Source organism: Drosophila miranda (genome assembly GCF_003369915.1).
Source record: "Drosophila miranda strain MSH22 chromosome Y unlocalized genomic scaffold, D.miranda_PacBio2.1 Contig_Y3_pilon, whole genome shotgun sequence".
Taxonomy (NCBI): Eukaryota; Metazoa; Arthropoda; class Insecta; order Diptera; family Drosophilidae; genus Drosophila; species Drosophila miranda.
Window position 1 is genome coordinate 5,926,630 of NW_022881625.1, and position 23,910 is coordinate 5,950,539.

At 39.8% G+C, this 23,910-nt stretch overlaps 1 long non-coding RNA gene across 2 annotated transcripts; it reads right to left on the reverse strand.

Annotated features, from left to right (window-relative positions):
• Nucleotides 1–17,159: 17,159 nt before the first annotated feature.
• LOC117194729 lies at nucleotides 17,160–17,611 on the reverse strand. 2 transcript variants are annotated; one of them, XR_004474892.1, is made up of 3 exons: nucleotides 17,496–17,611; nucleotides 17,382–17,427; nucleotides 17,160–17,275 (listed from the first exon to the last, which is right to left on the reverse strand). It is a non-coding gene; the product is annotated as an uncharacterized LOC117194729 (long non-coding RNA). The 2 variants fall into 2 exon arrangements; XR_004474891.1 differs by having other exon boundaries at nucleotides 17,160–17,427.
• Between the last annotated feature and the right edge of the window lie 6,299 nt (nucleotides 17,612–23,910).

Below are 23,910 nucleotides of genomic sequence, written 5' to 3' on the forward strand. Positions count from 1 at the left end.
TAGGGTGTTTACTTCCAATCGGGTGTGCGATTACCTCAAAAATTATTTGTTCTGTACATTTGGAGTCCCCGAGGTGATATTAACAGATAACGGATCTCAATTCGTTTCTGGAGCCTTTCAGGCTTTTCTAACCCGCTTTGGGATACAACATATTCGTACGGCGATATATTCACCACAGGCGAATGCCAGTGAGAGACTCAATAGATCGGTGTTAGCAGCTATAAGAGCTTACATAAGCCGGGATCATTCCACTTGGGATACCAAATTACCGGAAATCAGTGCTGCTCTCAGATCCAACATTCACCAAAGCACCGGGTACTCGCCCTATTTCCTAACCTTTGGACAAAATATGATTCTGAATGGCAAAGACTATGAGTTGCTTCGCCGCTTAAGACTCTTATCGGAGGATAGCCGCATTAGTTATCCGGAAGCACTACAAATTATTCGCGAATCGGCAAAGAAAAAGGTGAAAGAGTCACATGAACAAAATGCTAGGCGATATAATCTACGCTGTCGGAAAGTAGAGTTTAAGGTTGGAGAGCCAGTACTTGCCCGCAATTTCTGCCAAAGCAATGCTATTAAAAAGTTCAATGCAAAGTTAGCGCCGGTTTTTATTTCAGCCGTGGTATCTAGACGAGTTGGCTCATCCTATTATCAACTGAAGAACGAACAGGGTAAAAACTTAGGAATATTTCACCTCAAAGACATACAAGTGAAATACTAGGCAACTGTCCTTTTTCCGTTTAGGCTTCGCCAGTTAAAACTAGCGCTTCCTCAACTGTGGTGTAGTGGCCAGTTGTGACTCTAAAACTCCAGAGAACAGCTTGGGAAGTACGGCCCTCGCGTTTAACATTAACTCTGCTCTTTACAAAAACAAGATAAGAGATCAATTACAAGAGAGCAGTAGTTAAAGCTTCCATTGAAGAGCTTAATGTCTAATTTAGAGAAGCAGCGTGGATTTGTGGGAGTTATGTTTTAAAGCTTTACTAGAAATCATACGATTACTCCGTTAGTCGTGGAAGCTATGTGTAAGCTTTGCTTAGCATCGTACGATTACTCCGTTATCTAGGGAAGCAAGGTGTAAGCTTTGTCTAAAATCGTACGATTATCCCGTTGGTTGTGGAAGGGAAAGTTCCGATCGTAAGGGCTAATGCAAGTAATAGAACTTCTGGCTAGATCATTGCTATAGTGAAGCTGTGCGAATTCGGATGTGTCTTGTTATACAAATATATAGATCCAAGTGAATTTGAAAACGTTGTGCAATCAAACACGTGCCAAGTAAATTGAAGTTCTGGTGGACTACATTATTCCTTTTGGATTAAGAAAAAATAAAAGGTATTTGGAACGAGGTCGTCAAAGTCCATCGATTTCTTAGTAGATCTGGGAAAGACCTCGGATTTCCCAGGAACCAGCATCTACATAAACCAACGATAACTGCAACCAAATAAACCAGAAAGAGCCGTCCGAAGATATACTAGAGTGAAACCCGAAGTTATGTGGAGGCATACTTGAGCTGAAGTACATTTTGGAGTAAGACGAGAAGAATAGTTTTCTTGCGAATTCGGAGAAACTAATATGCCGCACTCGTCACCCTTCTCGCTTATGAATTAAGCGCGCGGCTAAGGCTTTCGCATGTAGTTCTTCGCAATGTGTGGAGTGGCTCTCAAACTGTGAAAATAAAACATTATTCTGCGGCGATCCACACTGCCGTTTAATAGTCGTCGTGTGAAAATGTACCAAAGTATTAGTTTTGAGTCTCGTCATGAGATTTTCCATTTATTAAAGATTAGGCTACGCACTAACTATTTTTGTATTGTCTAGATTTAAAAAAAAAAAAAAAAAACCAATAATGTATATAATTACCCATAATTAGAAATTAGCGCAAATGAAAACCACATTTTTTTAAGATCCGCCGTTGAGTGGCAAATCGTCGTCGTACGGGTATGGAAATGGAAAGAAAATCGGTGTTTCATCCGAATTAGAAGTGAAGACCTGTATATTCATAATTTTTCTCCCTTCCTCAGAATATGTTCCTACGTCGCACCTTGAGCTCAACGGACACGCCGGATAATTCGTATAAAGTATGAGTGAGTTACGAAACTTCCTTAAACGGAATTCTCGAGTATTTTCGAAATATGTATCTGTCTTACAAAACTTCTATTCCGGTATATAAAACAACCATATCCGTGCCATAATTTAAAGCGGATCGGCTACTAATTTTTCTTTCACGTTTGCCTTCTAGTTATATAATTATCATATTTTTCTCTTCTTTCCAATTTAATTTCTTTTACGCCATATTCTCTACACATAAGTCCTATATACATATATACATATAACTAGGTATAACTGGATACTATTTCCTCCTTCTTTATTTAATTACTTTATGCTAATTTTATACTTATCTGGAAAACCATGAAGTCCAAACCCTTAAATTTTGAATTATTAAATAATGATTAGTAGATAATAATGGAACATTAAACCTTTCGTGTTTGTCCTGAGTATGTAGGGGCCGAATTAAGGGAACGAGTGTAGAACATCACGGATAAGCATAGTTTTCTTTTGGTAATGCTTAAAAGTGCAGAGACACAGTAACTCCGAAAGTGGATCGTAAGCTGCAAGCTTTCCGAAAAGCTTTCTAAAGAGAGTCGGCGCGCAGCGCACGCATTTAAGCGAAAGACGTCACGTTTACCTTGACCCAAGAGAGTAGCGTAGCGTAGGGAGAGCATAGATTAAAAGCTTGCCCAAAAGTTCGCTCAAATGGGCGAAAGATCATCCGATTATGCAGTTTAAATTCCCAACATCATCCGATTATGCAGTTAAAGTTCCTAAGATCATCCGATTATGCAGTTAAAATTCCCCAAATATCATCCGATCTTCGAGCTTTTGGTTCGGTACCGCTTGGCTGAACTTGCAGAAGTTGGGCTGGAGTATTGACAAAGAATCGATTGATTAAAGCGGACGTGTTTGTGCTATACTCGGGAATAAATAAATATATATATATATATATTTAGCCAACGAACAGTTCTGGCAACTACGCCATACCTCGTGAACCGAGTTCAATAAAGACCCAGAATCAGGAGTAATTAACCAGGAAAGCAGTGTAAAGAAAAGAAAACATAGCTGGTATGTCCGTGATTAATTTGGAAAGTGTTCGTGGTAAAATATATATATATGAATTTGTGTTATAGGACGGCGGCCCGTAGCCACGGTACCGCTCGTGCGATCATCAGTCGCATAGGAGTGCATATACGGTGTGGTCTATGAGAGGAGTGTTGCCGGTGGATTGATAAGACAAGTAGTAAACCCGCGGGAGGCACCGAGCAGCGAAACCTGCAGCTTGACGTTGTCCGTCGAAAGCCTCAACAACCGTGTGGATGCACGGCGAAAACCAAGAGGCGCCTCCGGACCCTTATTTTTGGCGCCGTTGACGCCACCCGTTTATCGAGCCTCCAATGAGAGTGTAGTCCGCAGACCGACGTCAAATTTGATCGGCAACCTGAAGCCCAGCTAAGGAGTTAATTTACCCCATCTTCAAGTGATTTAGCTGCGCCAGCGACACCCAATAATGAACTCGAATTGATTGCATTATTGTTGGATTCTTCCGGAGGCGCAGTCCTACTCAGCCTGGCTGACATGTCTCTCGATCACGGCAATAGAGGACCATAGTTACTCGTGGATGTAACACAAGCCCCTTTTTCCTCTAGATTTCATGTGCCAGGCTAAAAACCATTCTCTTTCGTCACACGATGTATACAGTTTATAGTTAGTTATGTAACACAGCCAACATAATGGTTTTTGGAAACTAATGGGTATGAGAGCAACATTAATTTTCCTTGAGATTACAAAGCAGTACACTCTAGTACGCTCATGTGCACATATACTCGTATTAAATATCTTTTCCTTTCCTTAGAATTATGCACCAACGTCATCATTGAGCTCAACGATCACGAATGGAAAAAGCGGTACTAGCCTACCAAAAGCGCTGTGAGTTTGTAAATAAGAACAAGTACGTATATGCACTGAGCTGGGAAGTAACCTGCGTGTTACATGTAATTTTCTATTGATATTCCCTTTATAAATCCGTAACCATAATGTATTGGTACCTCTCACCCCTTTAGAATCTGTTACCCATATATGATGGTCATTTTTAAATCTTTATTTTTCTTAATATTTCTTCGCAATTCCTTACTAATATATTAAGCTATCGAGACACAACAAAAATGGATTTAATTATAAGTCAAGAAAACCCCCCCCCCCAAGAATTTAGTTATATGATTAGGGATTTATTGAAATATATATATATAATGATATTGATTTTGAAGTACAACCCTAATATGTTCTAAATTCAGTACTCCGCCCTCAGAAAGGCATGATCGAAGTGGTGGGATGATAACTGTTTAACGTTATTCAAGGGTCTATACGGTCAGGTTACCTGTATAGCATAGGTCGGGAGGGTAGAGAAGATAGAGATACTCACTAACACCGGAGTTTCTCATCATTTGAGTAGAGTAATTGATAAGTATGTCCACACTTTCCACAACCAACTTGTTAGTCCCATAACCAATTCCTGGCTCCGGTTAAACCTGGATTCTGTTGTTAGTTTTATGTTTGGTTCTTCTTTTTTTTTATTATTATTTTATTATTTTTAAATGTGCACCTAAAACATTATGCGAGTGTGTGTCAGTATGTGATAGGAGAGAGTAGAACGAACCCCGACAATCCGGCGAGCTTAGTCAGAGCATAGCTAGAGGTGCACACGAAATCTCTTCATACTAGTATGGGTAAACGACAGCTATCCCACACCTGCACGCTACATAATTGGCGCCCAACGTGGGGCCCGAAGGGACATGATCTCTCGTAAAGTTGGTACTTAACTTTAGTACCCATGGCATGTCATTCTGGGGCTAGGCTCCACCATAGCTCTATATTCCATCCAAAACAATAATTCTCTGGTAATACTATACTGATAGATCTCTTCGGGTGGGAGTACGACAGCTGTTGCATACGGAACCTACGACTATTTTTCATGGCTGGAAAAGTCGACCTGTGTATAATCTGTTGTCTCTTCCTCCGGATGGACTAGCTTATATAGGTAGTTACAATATACTGATATCACGATATAGGACTCCACCAACGAGATAGCTAAAGATGTTGATTTAGGGAACTGCGGGAGATATTTAAAAGACGGATACCCCGACTCAAAGTTATATTCATTAAATTATCTTGAGCTTGGCTGTAGAGATTCCTTTATCAAATTCTAGTTGGGTTAGGAAAAAGTCGCAGATTTTAGGAATCACGATCTTCTACTTATGATAAGTAGAGACTGTCCATTATCCGGACTTATACCTTCAAAACTGGTAATAGAACTGGCCAACATACACAACTTAATTACTCAACTATTCAAATCGAAACGTACAGTTAGTGGTAGACCACCTAGATCATGCCTGGAGAGGGCGAACATATTAAGTAAATTCCATATTCGTTAACTCATATTTGCATATTAGTTTCATAATTTTATTTTCATTATTATTTTTTTTATTAAGAAATTCATACAAATCATGGCGGTCCACCGAAGTAATGAAAATTTAGCTTCGGCATTGATCAATCCAGACTCGCTTTGCATTATTTGCCAGGGAAATTTGCGGCAAGATCAGTTAATAGCTACCACGCCTTGTCACCACCGATTTCATAATACGTGCGTATGCGAACATTTGAAAAGCGAAAAGTCTTGTCCAGTGTGCAAGTCGGAATGCGAACCTGGTAGACTGCGTTACGAAAATAATACTCTAGCAGCAGAATTACACCTAAGCTCTGGCTCCATACCACCTAATGTTCGGGGAAACGAAGACAATGGGACGGTACAACTAGATCCAACCTTATTACGTAGAAAAGGGAGAACAAACAGCCGAGGTCGAGGGCGAGGAGCAACCCCTAAACGAGGAATGCAAACAAGGTATCAAGCTAGTTTAGATCAATATTTATCCGAGAGTCGACAGTCGATTAGTAGAAACGGAAATAGCGCACTTAGTAACGCTCAACCTGAAAACCTTACGAATTACATCCATTCGGTCATGCAAAATCAGGAGAAATCTATGATGGAAAACCTTAGTTCGTTCATAAAAACTTCCATCGAACAAACTATACAGGCCCAGTTTTCCAATATGAATTTAGCCGCAGCGGCTGCTACGGGTAACGGAGGTCCCTCAGAGTCACACAGTAATGTTAGACGAGACGTAGACAATGATAGTTACATGGTTAGAGGCGATTCCCAAGGAAGAACTCCTAGGAGCAGTCAAACAGCCGGAAATGTAGCACCGGCAAAAGCGGCAAATATCCTACTAAGCTGGCGTCTTAAATTTGATGGTTCTCGAGACGCAATGCACGTAGAAGAATTTCTATATCGCGTTCGTGCTCTTACAGGACAGACTCTGGGGAATGATGACCAGTTACTTTGCGACAATCTGCATCTGCTTTTCACAGGTAAAGCCAGCGATTGGTTCTGGGATTTTCATCGAAGAAACCACCAATACTCCTGGTCATCGTTCTGTACAGCGTTTTGGGCAAGATTCGACGATCAGAAAGACGATTTTGACCTTTGGGAAATCATACTGAAACGTCAACAGAAGGACAACGAATCCTTCGAAGATTTTCAGTCAGACATTGAGAAGTTAGTGGCACGACTTTCACACGAGATAAGCGAACTCAAGCTGATCGATATTCTTAAGCGGAATGCGAAAAATGCTCTGCGATATGAGCTTTTGCATTTAAAAATACAGAATAGAAGTGAGTTGAGGGAGGAAGTTAAAAAGCATGAACACTTCTGTAAAGATGCTGGCAACTTTTTACAGAGAAACAGGGTAACTAGACCTCACGTATCAGAAATTCAGAGTGAGGAAGAAGAACTCGAAGAAGAGAGTATCTCCGAGCTACGCCGCAAGCGGTTTGTTTGCTGGAATTGCGACAAAACAGGTCATCGGTTTGAAGATTGCGTAGCAGAACGCCGAGTCTTCTGTTATGGCTGCGGGGCGAAAAATACTTTTAAGCCAAAGTGCGAAAAATGTAACCCATCGGAAAACCGCAAGCGGGATGCGCAATCCAACACCATTCTGACGCATCCGGCAATGATGACAGAATGAAAGAGCAAACTTTCCAAGAAAACACCTCCAACCCGGATTGTCCAAAAATTCGATCTAATAGGTCCCTTGTAGAGGCACAAACCCAGACGGAGGAGATAGATATAGATGGTGAAAGTTCCCGTTCAGATAAGCTAGAATTAAAGTATCAACCAAAACGTTCGACCATACGATTAAGGCAATTCTGGACCAAGGTAAAGAAGGTGCGAAAAAGACTTGTCTCGTCGGTCCTTTTGAGCTCCGATAACAGATTATTTATAGAACTAAGCATAGAAGAACAAAACTTCATGGCCTTGCTAGATTCGGGGGCGACGATAAGCTGTCTTGGAAGTGAAGCCGCTAAGTCGTTCGCGCAACACGCCAAGGCAAAGAAATGCTCCGGAAATATTCGAACGGCCAATAATGAATCTTGTAAGGTAGTAGCGAAAATTACAGTTCCCATAACTTTTCGCGATCATACTAAGGAGACAGAATTTTTCATAATACCCGCCTTGAAACAAAATGTGTATTTAGGGATTGATTTCTGGATAGAATTCGGTCTTGTAGCAAGACTTTTAACGGATAGATCGGTGGTACAAGAATTAGACGTAGGAAATGAAACCAGGGCTTCGGAATCCCCGCCAGTACACGATCTAAGCAAAGACCAAAAGGTTAGACTAGAATCCGTGATCCATTCGTTTCCTTCGTTTGAAAGGGAAGGATTAGGACGTACGAAAGCTATCCAACACACGATCGAAATGGTACCCGATAGACCAGTCAAACAACGCCATTGGCCGATTTCACCCGCGAAGGAAAAGTTAATGTTTGACGAAGTGGAGAAAATGCTGGCATTAGACGTGATCGAGGAATCGAATAGCTCCTGGAGTAACAATTGCGTTTTAGTTAAGAAAGGTACGAAAAATCGATTATGCTTAGATTCTCGAGAAATTAATAAGAACACTCGCAAAGATGCCTACCCTTTACCACATATTGATGGCATTCTTAGTAGATTACCACCAGCCAAATACATAACGGGACTTGACATGAAACACGCATACTGGCAGATTCCTTTGGAAGAAAAATCTCGGCACTATACAGCTTTTACCATTCCCAATAGGCCGCTTTACCAGTATAAGGTAATGCCGTTTGGCTTAACTAATGCCGCTCAAACGTTGTGCCGACTTATGGATCAGGTGATACCTGCACACCTCAGGAATCGGGTTTTTGTCTATTTGGACGATTTACTGGTGCTCTCAGATGACTTTGATTCACACTTGGTGCTGTTACAAGAGGTAGCGATGCATTTGCGTAAGGCAAATCTCACGATTAATATAGCCAAGTCAAACTTTTGTATACGGGAGATTAAATATCTGGGGTTCATAATAGGTTATGGTCAGTTAAAGACAGATCCGGGGAAAATAAAATCCATAATGGAGTTCCCGATCCCAAAAACGGTGAAACAGATAAGGAGATTTCTAGGACTTGCTGGATGGTACAGACGCTTTGTCGATAACTATGCCACCGTCAGCTACCCCTTAACGGAACTACTAAAAAAAACATCAACCACTTAAGTGGAACGCATCAGCTGAAGAAGCTTTCAATAAACTCAAATCCTGCTTAACATCTGCTCCAATCCTAGCCACCCCCGATTTTAAGAAACCCTTTTTGTTAATATGTGACGCAAGCACCTTTGGTTTGGGCTGCGTACTAGCTCAATTAAACGAGGAAGGGATAGAATTACCTATAGCGTTTATGTCCGAGAAACTTTCCAAGGCGCAACGAAACTATTCGGTCACTGAACTCGAGTGCTTGGCAGTGATTAAAGGAATAAAGAAGTTTAGAGCTTACGTAGAAGGACAGGATTTCCAAGTTATAACGGACCATGCGTCCCTACAATGGCTTATGAGGCAAAAAGATTTGTCAGGTCGCTTGGCCCGCTGGGCTATAAAATTACAGGGATTTAATTTTCAAATATCACATCGAAAAGGGTCCGAAAACGTAGTGGCCGACGCGTTGTCACGCCAAGATGAACCCGAGGTAAGAGAGCTGAACGGCAACGGACCCATAGTCGACCTTACTTCTACAGAGTTTAAATCGAACGAATACATGGATCTAATAGAACACATAAGGCTTAATCAACTTAAGTTACCCGATTTGAAAATTGACGATAATTTGGTGTATAAAAGAACCGAACCATCTTCAGGGGACGAGATAGCAGATAAACAAACTTGGAAGCTTTGGATTCCATCAGGCCTTACCAGCGATATAATTTCCAGGGCTCATGACCCCCAGACGCTTCCCACAGTGGTATTGGGAAAACCGTTGAAAAGGTGAAAAGGTACTTGTTTTGGCCAAAAATGGTTACACAAATACGAGCCTATGTATCAAAATGCGACGTTTGTCGCCAGACCAAAAGTGCTAATGTCGTGCTAAGACCACCAATGGGTAAGCCAATGATTTCAGAAAGACCTTTTCAAAAGCTTTATCTAGATTTGTTGGGCCCGTATCCGCGTTCCAAGCAAGGGAATATTGGTATCTTAATAATTGTAGATCACAACACCAAATTTCATTTCTTATGTCCGCTCAAAAAGTTTACCTCAAGTAAAGTGTGTGACTTCCTAGAAAATATGTTATTTAGTACTTTCGGGGTCCCTGAGACTATACTTACCGATAATGGTTCGCAGTTTGTCTCTGGGAATTTCAAGTCATTTCTTACCAGATTCGGGGTAACTCACCGCTGCACTGCCATATATTCACCGCAAGCCAATGCCAGTGAACGGTTAAACCGATCCGTGTTAGCGGCTATAAGAGCGTACGTCGGCAAAGATCATACTAATTGGGACAACAAGTTACCTGAAATTAGTGCAGCGTTACGAGCCAATATCCATAGAAGCACAGGGTATTCGCCATATTTTCTTGCTTTTGGGCAGAATATGATTCTTAACGGAAAGGATTATGAACTACTTAGACGACTAAATCTCCTATCGGATGACACCAGAGTCGAATATCCAAATGTAGTACAAGTATGTCGACAAGCCGCCCAACAAAAGGTAGCTGAATCACACGAGCAGAATGCGAGGACATACAACTTACGTAGCCGGGTCCGTCAACTTAAAGTCGGAGACGTCGTGTATGCCCGGAATTTTTGTCAGAGCAACGCTGTAAAAAAGTTCAGCGCTAAGCTGGCGCCTGTGTTTATATCAGCCAAGGTTATTCGCCGAGTGGGGACAATGTATTACCAATTAGCTAGCGAAGATAAGAAAAACTTAGGAGTCTATCACTTGAAAGATATTCAGCTTAAACCTTAGTAAATGGCCTTCTTCAGTTTAAGTCTCATTGTGAGAACAATTACGTCTTCAACTGTGGTGTAGGGGCCGAATTAAGGGAACGAGTGTAGAACATCACGGATAAGCATAGTTTTCTTTTGGTAATGCTTAAAAGTGCAGAGACATAGTAACTCCGAAAGTGGATCGTAAGCTGCAAGCTTTCCGAAAAGCTTTCTAAAGAGAGTCGGCGCGCAGCGCACGCATTTAAGCGAAAGACGTCACGTTTACCTTGACCCAAGAGAGTAGCGTAGCGTAGGGAGAGCATAGATTAAAAGCTTGCCCAAAAGTTCGCTCAAATGGGCGAAAGATCATCCGATTATGCAGTTTAAATTCCCAACATCATCCGATTATGCAGTTAAAGTTCCTAAGATCATCCGATTATGCAGTTAAAATTCCCCAAATATCATCCGATCTTCGAGCTTTTGGTTCGGTACCGCTTGGCTGAACTTGCAGAAGTTGGGCTGGAGTATTGACAAAGAATCGATTGATTAAAGCGGACGTGTTTGTGCTATACTCGGGAATAAATAAATATATATATATATATATTTAGCCAACGAACAGTTCTGGCAACTACGCCATACCTCGTGAACCGAGTTCAATAAAGACCCAGAATCAGGAGTAATTAACCAGGAAAGCAGTGTAAAGAAAAGAAAACATAGCTGGTATGTCCGTGATTAATTTGGAAAGTGTTCGTGGTAAAATATATATATATGAATTTGTGTTATAGGACGGCGGCCCGTAGCCACGGTACCGCTCGTGCGATCATCAGTCGCATAGGAGTGCATATACGGTGTGGTCTATGAGAGGAGTGTTGCCGGTGGATTGATAAGACAAGTAGTAAACCCGCGGGAGGCACCGAGCAGCGAAACCTGCAGCTTGACGTTGTCCGTCGAAAGCCTCAACAACCGTGTGGATGCACGGCGAAAACCAAGAGGCGCCTCCGGACCCTTATTTTTGGCGCCGTTGACGCCACCCGTTTATCGAGCCTCCAATGAGAGTGTAGTCCGCAGACCGACGTCAAATTTGATCGGCAACCTGAAGCCCAGCTAAGGAGTTAATTTACCCCATCTTCAAGTGATTTAGCTGCGCCAGCGACACCCAATAATGAACTCGAATTGATTGCATTATTGTTGGATTCTTCCGGAGGCGCAGTCCTACTCAGCCTGGCTGACATGTCTCTCGATCACGGCAATAGAGGACCATAGTTACTCGTGGATGTAACACAAGCCCCTTTTTCCTCTAGATTTCATGTGCCAGGCTAAAAACCATTCTCTTTCGTCACACGATGTATACAGTTTATAGTTAGTTATGTAACACAGCCAACATAATGGTTTTTGGAAACTAATGGGTATGAGAGCAACATTAATTTTCCTTGAGATTACAAAGCAGTACACTCTAGTACGCTCATGTGCACATATACTCGTATTAAATATCTTTTCCTTTCCTTAGAATTATGCACCAACGTCATCATTGAGCTCAACGATCACGAATGGAAAAAGCGGTACTAGCCTACCAAAAGCGCTGTGAGTTTGTAAATAAGAACAAGTACGTATATGCACTGAGCTGGGAAGTAACCTGCGTGTTACATGTAATTTTCTATTGATATTCCCTTTATAAATCCGTAACCATAATGTATTGGTACCTCTCACCCCTTTAGAATCTGTTACCCATATATGATGGTCATTTTTAAATCTTTATTTTTCTTAATATTTCTTCGCAATTCCTTACTAATATATTAAGCTATCGAGACACAACAAAAATGGATTTAATTATAAGTCAAGAAAACCCCCCCCCCAAGAATTTAGTTATATGATTAGGGATTTATTGAAATATATATATATAATGATATTGATTTTGAAGTACAACCCTAATATGTTCTAAATTCAGTACTCCGCCCTCAGAAAGGCATGATCGAAGTGGTGGGATGATAACTGTTTAACGTTATTCAAGGGTCTATACGGTCAGGTTACCTGTATAGCATAGGTCGGGAGGGTAGAGAAGATAGAGATACTCACTAACACCGGAGTTTCTCATCATTTGAGTAGAGTAATTGATAAGTATGTCCACACTTTCCACAACCAACTTGTTAGTCCCATAACCAATTCCTGGCTCCGGTTAAACCTGGATTCTGTTGTTAGTTTTATGTTTGGTTCTTCTTTTTTTTTATTATTATTTTATTATTTTTAAATGTGCACCTAAAACATTATGCGAGTGTGTGTCAGTATGTGATAGGAGAGAGTAGAACGAACCCCGACAATCCGGCGAGCTTAGTCAGAGCATAGCTAGAGGTGCACACGAAATCTCTTCATACTAGTATGGGTAAACGACAGCTATCCCACACCTGCACGCTACAAGTAGAGTCTGAGGAAGTCCGATGATCAAATAGAGATGCGCTCGATGAGGGTTATGCTGTCGATTAAACGGCATACAAAGGTAGGGAGGGTAGAGAAGGGGTCAAAGTCATCTGAGTTCCCCAAGAGCGACGGAATATAGCCTGACTATTTGTCGGTAGTCGGTTAAACAGTTAGTTAAAATTCACATTCTTTTCTTTTTGATTTCTTTTGTAGAGTTCCTTTTGAACATTAAATCAAGTGTACCTAAAACATCTTTGCGAATGTGTTCGTATAGCACATAGGAGAGTAGGAAAGATCCCACGACATTCCGGCGAGCTAGTTAGAGCATAGCTAGAGGTACACGTTCCGAAATCCTGCTATACTATTGGTGTCTGACCGTCAAAAAAAGTATGCACAACCTCCATCCGTACATACAATCTCACACCTCTACGAATATGAATTTCTGGCACATTACACAGGTTGCCGGACTACACTTTCATTGGAGGCTCGATAACGGGTGACATCAATGACGCCAAAAAAATAAAGTTCCGGAGGCGCCCCTTGGTTTTCGCCGTGCATCCACACGGTTGTTGAGGCTTTCGACAGACAACGCCAAGCTGCAGGTCTCGCTGTTCGGTGTTTTCCCGCGGGTTCACTACTTGTCTTTTCGATCCGCCCCACAACTCTCGTAGACCACACCGTATATGCACTCCTATGCTGATCGCCCGAGCAGTACCGTGGCTACGGGCCGCCGTCCTATAACACAAATTCTTATATATATATATTACCACGAACACTTTCCAAACTAATCACGGACATACCAGCTAGGTTTTTCTTTACACTGCTTTCCTGGGTAAATCTCCTGATTCTCGGTCTTAATTGAAACTCAACTCAAGAGGTATGGCGTAGATGCCGGAACTGTTCGTTTGCTAAATATATATATATATATATATATATAGTTAAATATCCGCAACTCGAAATTTAGTTTTTAAAAAAGATTTTATTTTTAATACTTAATTTCTTTATGTCACAAGATTGGTTGAATTCCCCGACTTAACTTTACGTCTGCTTGTCTCAAACGGAACTGATCTCTCCGCTGCTGGCTAGTTTCCATGAGCCCTTCTCTTGGAACTCCCGACTCCGGCTTTGGGCGTTGCTTTCCTCGGCTGCATCTTCGTGTCGGTGGCGTACGTGCCTGGATCGATATTTGGGGATGCGTCGTCTTTGATGAAAGGCATCCACTGCTGGCGATCGGTGTTGCATTACATGACGGAGCTAGGAATGTGATACTCCTTGGTTTTATGTCTAGCTTTGATTGGTCCTCATGAGTGGCGTGATTCTAAAGAATCGATTTCTCGAGAGTGGCGTGATTCTAATGTTGATGAAACAATGTGGTCCATTGTTTATATTATGGGGGGCCCTAGCTTGGAGTATGGGAAGAAACAGTTATTGATTCTTGAGTGGGGTCCTGTTACTTGTGTGGATGGGGTGGATGAATTGTACATAAACATAATGTGTATGGGATGTGGGGAATTATGGATATGTCACTCCCCCAACGTTTGTTATTAGCCTGACGGGGTGTCAAGTGCGGTGGCTGAGGTTGGTTCCTCTTCTGCTTCTATTATAGGGTTTATACATTTAACCGTGACTCTTTTAGAAGTTTTCTTAAATTTAACAGCTACATAACTTAGTAGTACTAATATAATTATGACAAATGAAATTAGTAGACTTATTTGTAATAGGTTACTATATTTGGTGTATTGCATAATTATTTCATTAGTTTGGACATACGACAGTGGTTTTATTTTAGTTATGTTGTTGTTGACATAAACATTCTGGGAAAAATCATTATGTTTGATATTGTGAATTCATTTATTTAAATTGAACAGTTGTAGATTTTTATAATGGCATTTCCTTCCGCTATGATTTCTTGGCTAACACAATTCTGGTTTAGCGTTGTTTTTGGAAGCTTCCATGTGATTAGTATATTGGGTTCAATAAAGTTTATTTGAAAGTTTTGAAAAGTTTTGGAATATGGACATTTAGTGGGAATTTGCATTAAAATTCCTTTTATACAATTGTCATTGGTTTTCAATCTAGTTTCTTTAACAAATACTTCTTCATTTTTTATGTAGTACTTGTCGTATGTCATATCTGTTAACATGTTATTTAATTCGTCTGGATACAGAACGATTTTATAGATTGGTACTTTTGTAATGTCTTTGGGAATGTTGCAAATTATTAGAATTTCGTTGGTATCGGATTTTAGCCATGTGGAGGTTTTTATATTTAGTATTTTCTCAGAATTTATTTGTTCCAGGTAGTCTTGTTTTAATAATTTTGGATTAAATATACCGAGCCTAGTTAATTGCATACCTAGTTCTATATCTTCGATATATTCTGTGAAATGTTGTAGATTGAAAATCAAAATTTCTATTTGTTGATTCCTGTCTTTTTCTTCATTTAGTTTGTTTATAACGTTTATTCCGCTATTAACTGCATCTATTACCAAATTTAGTTCATTCATTTGAATGCTATGGCTGGCTAAATTTTCTATTTTTTGTTCCAAATCGACTTTATCTTCCTGATCTAGTGTTCCAAACTGTTCCTACTATTGATTCGGCCTCTTTTATTTCTTTTGGTTATTTTTAGCCCGTTCATTTCTCTTTGCAATTTGTCTACTAGATATTTTATTTGGATTATGTCCTGGAATTTAGTGGCTTGCATTAATAAATTTTGGTATAGTTATTCGGTTTTAGTTACATTAACAGTTAGATAATGGTATTCGTAATTGATAGGTATGTTAATCGATCCAGTTTTGAATATCATATATCCGTTTTGGGATTTTATAGGATTTATTTCTATGTTTTGGCCCTGTGCCATTACGATGGTAATTATGAGGAAGATGAGGATTTTAATTTTGTTGAAGTTCGCCGATTCCATTAACTTCCTCGGTTTCTCTGGAATTATTATATTTGCTTCTATTAGATTTCTTCTTTTTCTTGAATTTTGATTTATAATGAGTTATTTTCCTACCCCTATTCTTTTCTTCATAATGTTTTTCGTCTACCTGTCTAATTTCGCCCGTCCTTTTGAAAGGATTTGTTACCTTAGACTTAACTAGAGGTGATAGTTTATAGCGGGTATCTACTTCATACCCTATGCGGTTTTTATTTAATTGAGTGATTTTATTCACTTTATTTAGTTGGGTGTCATAATCAGGTGAGCCTGCATAAATGAATATATCAGCTGGTGTCCTATTTGTGGTATTATGTTTGGTTTTGTGATTATAAGTATAAAGAATTAATTCAAACTTCGTGAATCTATCTTCTGGGTTATCCTCGCTAGATATTATTCTTAATTTTTCATTTACTGTTTTATGAAATCTTTCTACGTCAGATATTCCATTTTTGCTGGAAGTGATCTCTATTTTGACGTTTTCCGCATTCAGCCATGCTTGCAATGCTGTGCACATAAAAGCTGAATCTTTATCGGCTTTGATTTCAATTGGTTTGCCCATCTCGTTAAAAACTTTCATGATGGCTCTTTTTGCTTCTAACCAGTCACGACTTTTTACTTCTACAAGAGTGGCAAACTTCGAGTATACGTCAATACATGATAGGAACTGTTGGTTACCAACCATATAGAAATCTATGACGTATTTCTCTCTGATGTTCAGTATTTCCGGTGTAGTTTCGAATGCCAACTTCATATTTCTATGCTCTGTTTTGGCAATATTACAAGTAGGACATTCGTTTATGATGTTTTGGATTAGTTTTTAATAATCCGGGTAATAGTATTTTCCCCTAAACCAATTGACGGTTTTCTCTATCCCTGGATGGAGTAAGCCTTTTTGATTCTTTAATATGGTTTCCTTAAATTCAGCGTAATTCTGAATATCTAGGAGTTTCGTGCTTGATTTAATAGCTTTGGTTATATTGTTAGAATTAATGATTTCAAAATAGGCTTTTTGGAATGGAGGAAAATCTATTTCGTTATGGAAATATAATGCGCTCTTTTTGGTGCATAGATATTCCTTTATTATATCCTTTGTAATGTGTCCCGGTGTTCTGGTGTGGTAGCTTTCGAGACGCATTCCACAAACTAGACAACTTGCATAGATGTTATGGTTAGGGCTCGTCGGATGGGGGGGATATTTCAGTTGTTCCAGCTAAACACATACAAGAGATTCTGGTGCTAACCTGGCCGTTAGGTGTTATACAAATCAAATCAATAGTGCCATATGCATCGCCGCACGGAGTTAGGTCTTGTAATCTCCGCGTTACCCACCCTACCATGTTAACTCTGCTCGCCTATTTCTTGTGTTAACCCTTAAACCTCTATATGTTCCCCCTTCCCAATACCCCTGTATAGTTATTCTACTCCAATTTCATGTTGATCAATCTTCAGTGTATTTTCATATTTTAACTCCACTCCAACTAACAACCATCCTCAGCATCACCTCAAATCTTCATAACATCTTATTTATCTACAGTTACAGCAACTTAATTTTAGGGGTTTTTTTATATATATAAAGAGGAGAAAAGTTTAGAAGAACAAATCAAATTATAAGCAAAGCGGTGTTTTTCTTACTTTTAGTGGTAGCTTACGTTTGGTTTTCCATCGCTGCAACAGGCCTGCATGCATTGATGTGTCCTAGATTAGATTATAATGTACAAAATTTAAATGAAAAAAAAAAAAATAATAATAGCAATAGTAGCTACGGTTGAATTCAGTGTGTGTGTGTGTGTCAATCCTTTTCCTTGAAGACATCCGATATGGATATGTCTGTGCCTATCCAGGCCACGACATAGAATTTCAGAGGCAACTGTATGTCCTCTGCCAATGTCAAAAATAAGGTTGATCGCAAATTTTCGTTGTGCGGCAGAAGTTTGACCTCCGTTGGATAACTTTCGTCAATATTAAATTACACTGGAGAAACCGAGATCGTCTGTAAAAGCTCATACCCCTTGTGGCGAAGAAAAATTTTATCAGCCACATGTCAAAGCGGGGGGTTATGTAATTACCGTTTTGGGCTTGAAACCGGGTTTATCTTTGGAGAACCACAGATTTTTCGGCTTTTCGGCACACTGATCTTAATTTTTTGGGGCAGCTTGGCATGTGCACCCTACTTTCGACGATTTATTGATTTCAATTTTTCTTTTTTTTTTCAGACACGTGTATAACCTTTTATTCTTTTCTTTTCTTTTATCTCGCCGTACCACCAAACTGACCTTCCACAATTTAGTTCCATGGATCGAATGATCCATCCCATTCTAAAGCACAAGGGCTAGATAACCCACCAAGATAACCCAAAGCTCGCTCTCTCGTCAAAAGCTTTCGCTTTATTCCCGTTTATTCCCTTGCATGCAGATAAGCTACAGCTCTGTGCACACAAATAAGTCCATCCAAATATGGGCCGTCACAGCACAGGTTATTTTTAAGCTGTTCTACTTGTTCAAAATAAGCTGGAAAACGGTCATCTTTTAAGTTACGCACTTTTGTAGGTCTTTGGCATGGAACTTTCCTATCTGTTGACCATCTTCTTCTAATTCATAACAGTAGTTACCAAACTTTCGAAGTACAGTTGCCTTCAAGAATTTTGGAGCTATTTTTGCATTAAATGCCTTGATCTTGTTACTTTTGGCAAAGTTTCGTCTATAGACGTGTTCGCCGAGTTCGAACGTAACGTATCTTGTGCGCAAATCGTACGTTCTCTTATTGGTTTGATATGCCTTACTGATGTTTTCCATGATCTTGTTTCTAACAATTTGCAGTTTGTCTGTAGTCAAAATATTCTCGCCCTCTTTAAGCATTTCTATCCTCCTCAGCAATTCATAGTTGTCTGCGTGCGTTATCATATGATTACCAAACAACGCAAAATATGGTGAAAATCCTATTGCGGCATGATGTGAAGATCTCAAGGCGAAGGATATCTCTCCGAGCTTATCGTCCCATAGCCGTTGGTCTTTCCCTAGATAAGCCCTGATACCAGATATAATTGATCTATTAAGGCGCTCTGAGGCATTAGCCTGTGGACTGTAAATTGCAGTAAACATATGCTTTATCCCATACTTCTGCATGAATGCCTGAAATATATTCGACTTGAACTGGCTTCCGTTATCAGTTACTATAACTTCAGGTATACCGAATACATGGAATATATTTGTTTTTAAGAATTCTATAATAAGGTCTGCAGTGAATTTCTTCAACGGCTTCAAAAAATGAAACTTTGTTAGGTGGTCCTAAACAACAAATACTCCTATATTTCACTGCTTTGATCGAGGGTAAGGTCCTATGAAATCCATATAGAGCCGTTGGAATGGTCGCTCAGAGACTACAGGATTTCCCATTGGAGGCTTGAGAGTTATGTTTGGGGCTTTCACTTGTTTGCAAACTTCACATCTCGCAATAAATTCTTTGACGTCTTTTATCATATTTGGCCAAAAAAGATTTCGACGAAGCTTTTCAAAACGTTTTTCCGATGCCACCATGAGAACTATGAGGAGGCGCGTGTGCATTATACAATACAGACTGTGTCAATTCTGATGGTACCCAAAGTTTCCAGCAGATTGACTCTGACACTGAGTCTCCTTGGTAAAACTGAGTTCGCCTGTAAATGTAACGATCTACAATTTTCAAGTCTGGCAAACGGCTTTGATTCTCTGTAATTGTATCTTTTAACTTGGTATAGCTATTGGACCAGAAGTGAGGCGATTGTAGGTCGACTTCAGGCAACACCACTTCTATTTCGCTTATCTCTTCAGTCGGTAGTCGAGAAAGGGCATCTGGGACTATGTTAAAGCTTCCTTTTCTGTGTTCTATTTCAAAATTAAAATGATGCAGTTTTAGTGCCCATCTAGCTAGTCTGCCATTCAAGTCTGTCTGCCTCATAAGCCATTTTAAACTAGCGTGGTCCGTTATGACTTTGAACTCCAGACCCTCTACATACTCCCTAAATTTCTCTATGCTCAATACTGCAGCTAAACACTCCAATTCGGTTACACAGTATTTTTGTTGGGCTTGATTTAGCTTATAAGAAAAATATGCAATTGGCCGTTCTATGCCATCTTCGTCCAACTGGGCCAGGACTCCACCGACACCGATATTGGATGCATCGCATTGAATTATAAACGGTTTCTCGAAATTGGGTGTGACTAATAACGGTGCTGAGGTTAATCGATGTTTTACCTCTTCAAAGGCTTGTTGTGCATCCTCAGTCCATTGAAAAGACTTAACCTTCTTGGTCAGGTCTGTGAGTGGTGCTGTCAGGGATGCATAATTTTCTATAAATCGGCGATACCAACCCGCACATCCCAGAAACTTTCTGAGTTCTTTCACCGAACGAGGTGGGAGCAAATTTCTGATGGCGGAGACCTTTTCTGTATCTACCTTAATGCAACCTTTACCTATTACATAACCAAGATAACGAACTTCAGGAACACACCAGCGACATTTGTCTAAGTTCAACGTCAGGCCTGCATTTCTCAACACAGTGGACATTTCTGTCAACAGTCCAAGGTGATCCTCAAATGTTTCACTAACCAACAACAAATCATCAAGATAGACAAAGACTCTATTCTTGAAATGGGGTGGAATAATCATGTCCATTAATCGACACATTGTTTGTGCAGCGTTCGTAAGTCCAAAAGGCATGACTCTGAATCTATACAAAAGGCGATTTGGTACAGTGAAGGCTGTTAGATCTCTACAAGATTCTTTCAGATTTATTTGCCAAAAGGCGTGCTTCAGATCTAAAGATGAAATAAATTCTGCTTTCGGTAACCTCGATAAAATACCATTTATCTTGGGTTGTGGATAAGCATCTAGACACATACGAAATCTGATACCCTTTTGTACTACTGAAACGGGACTACTCCAAGAACAAGTTGGCGGTGCTACTTCTATGACTCCTAAACTAAGCATATCATCGATTTCCGCATGAATCCGTTTTTCCACAGCCGGGGATACTGAAAAATATCTCTGTTTTATTGGTTTTGCCGATGGAAGTAATTCGATTGAATGCTCTAACATGGACGTTTTCCCCAAGCCTTCCGTATTAAAATCTGGGAACAAAGCCACAACCTTTTCCATGCGTTGTTGTTGCTCGGCATTTAACAATTCTGGCAATTCAATCTCATTTATTGACAAAGTTTTCGCTAGTTTCTCCATCAGGCCAAAAGTATTCCAAAAATTCATTCCCAGATAAAGGTTTTGTTTCAAATCAGGAATTATATATAAGGTTAACAATCTAGTCTGATTCCTAAAGCTTACTTCAGTTTCTACGTAACCAAGAATGTTGTATTTTTGTCCTCCAGCTGTTTCAACTTGCGACTTGCTTGCAATATAGGGCCTATTCTTGCTTATAAATTCCTTTGCAGCTTCCCCACTAAGGTATGAAACTGATGCACCAGAATCTAATAATCCTCCATAAGTCTTACCAAATATATCTATTTCTACAAATGGTCTAATATCCTTTTTTATATCAACAATCGAATCTAGACTCAGCGATATACCCCTCATTCTATCTTTAACTTTTCTTATAAAGTTACGAAAACGAACGGTATTTCTCTTAGTTCGGACACAACTGGGTTTTTTAACTAAATCGCTACCAAATATTTTTTCTCTTATTTCTTCATAGTTTCGAAGTCTCATATGATACGGGACTATTGGATATAATTTACCTTGAATATTTTTAGAATTTAAATATTTAGGAATTATATTGACTTTCGGACAGTAAGAAGAAGAATGCTCTTTATTTAATGTTGAGGATTTGAGCGGTAACTGCTGTTCTTGTTGCCGCTCAACCGTCGGTTTTCCTGACAGGTTTCACAATTTGGTCTTATTATATTTTCAGCTCCGCAACCTAAGCAAAATATCTTCTTATCAGATTGGCAATCTGCGTGTTTATGGCCAAACCTGCGACAATTCCAGCATTGAATCTCTTCTAAGGCTCTAGTTCTTTTTAGTTCGCAAATTTCTTGCTCTCCTAGATGGTTATCTGAACGTTCTTGGTCATACTCCAATGCATTAATTTGCTTTCGTGTGTTTGCTTTCGGGTTAGCGGTGTTATACTCCTCACTAAAAGCTTCTCGTCTAAGGACTAATTTTCTCAACTGGCTAACCGAATTGATTTCTATATAGAACAACTCCTTTCTCATAAACGGTCTCAGATTTCGTTTCAGAATTGACGTTAGTTGACTCTCGCTAATAGGGTATTGTAAGCGATCTACTAAATGCATAACTCCGTTATGAAATTCATCAAAACTTTCGCTGATTTGCTGCTTGCGATCTCTTATCAATTCTCTCACGTCATCGTCAGATAGCGGTTCCAGAAAATAGGATTTCAGCGACTTACAAAGATCGGACCAGTTTACTCTGTCTACAGTGCGTCTGTATCTCCAGAACCATTCACTTGCTCGGCCACTAAAGAGAATATGAATGTGTTCGCACAACACTTCAAAGTTTCCTCGTAAGCTATCATTTGTCAAAGCTGTAATCATGTATATGAACTTCCCTACCGGCATACCATTGCGTGAGCCATTATACTGCACTTTCCAGCTACTAATAAAATTTGCTACTTTTCCCACATCGCGACTTAGATTGAAACTACCATTTCTCTCCGGTAGATTGTTACTATTTCTATATTCATTGGGTATGAAGGTGGGTACGTCTCTTTCTAGATTAAGTGACGAAGCTCTAGTAGTTCTTCTTCCCCAATCAGGTTCATTGTTATTTCCATTATCATCTGCATTGGTATGGAAGTTAGGTATTGCATCCGTTCTTCCTGCCCTGTCTGTTGTTAACTTAGAAATTTGACGAGACAGTTCCGAGATCATGGACTGCATTTGACTAATTTGCGAAGTTATTCGATGATCTACCTGTGATACTATTCTCTGCTCTAAGAAACCTACATCTTGGTTTGGGTTATCCGCAGAAGCAGAATTAGACAATACGTTACTGTTATCCTCGAGATCTACTATCTCATTTGATTGCTGCGACTGTCTCTTTTTCTTCTTTTGACTATTAGTTAACAGAATCCTCTCCAAACTATTTGTTTCCAGGTTCAGATTGTGGTCGGCAACATTTTCGGAAAGAACCTCTAATAAACTGTTTCTTGTAACATTGTTTTGACATGTTGGGCAAGATCGCGACTTATCAAGCCAATTCAAAATGCATCGTGTTATGAGTTTTAAATCCAATGAAATCATTGGGTGTGAACAGACTCTGCAAACCTGTTCATTATATGTGGATGTGGTCATATCTAAGCTTCGTCTTACGGCCATGGTGCACACATAAATCAATCTTTAAGAATTTTACCGAATAAATGCTCGAAAATGTCAAATTCACTCCAAAAATAAACTATACGGATAAAGGGTATTGAGATTTGGAACATACAAAGATTATGGCAATACATATCACACCATGACTTGTTCCCAAAATATACTATTAAAAAAAAATATTGTCTTCAACACGAGCTGAAGCTTCAAAAAAAAAAATATACCAATTGTTCCGGGCAGCAAGATTTAATGACTAGCATTCTAAATCTTAAAGATTTCCACAGACATTAATACAATTTTCTTCCACTTAGCTCCTGGCACGCATATAGACCCGATGCTCCCTTATCGTTTCGGACAGAATGGACTGTGACTTGCACCAACCATTGCAGTTTTCCAGAAAGGAAACAAAAGCAAAAATTCTATATGCTGAAAATAACTGAGACACAAAGTTTTGTTACTGTTGTTGTTGTATCGTGCCCCACGTTGGGCGCCACTTTTGTAATGTGCCCCGGTGTTCTGGTGTGGTAGCTTTCGAGACGCATTCCACAAACTAGACAACTTGCATAGATGTTATGGTTAGCACTGTGTGGGATCTCTCGGCTAGGGCTCGTCGGATGGGGGGGATCTTTCAGTTGTTCCAGCTAAACACATACAAGAGATTCTGGTGCTAACCTGGCCGTTAGGTGTTATACAAATCAAATCAATAGTGCCATATGCATCGCCGCACGGAGTTAGGTCTTGTAATCTCCGCGTTTACCCACCCTACCATGTTAACTCTGCTCGCCTATTTCTTGTGTTAACCCTTAAACCTCTATATGTTCCCCCTTCCCAATACCCCTGTATAGTTATTCTACTCCAA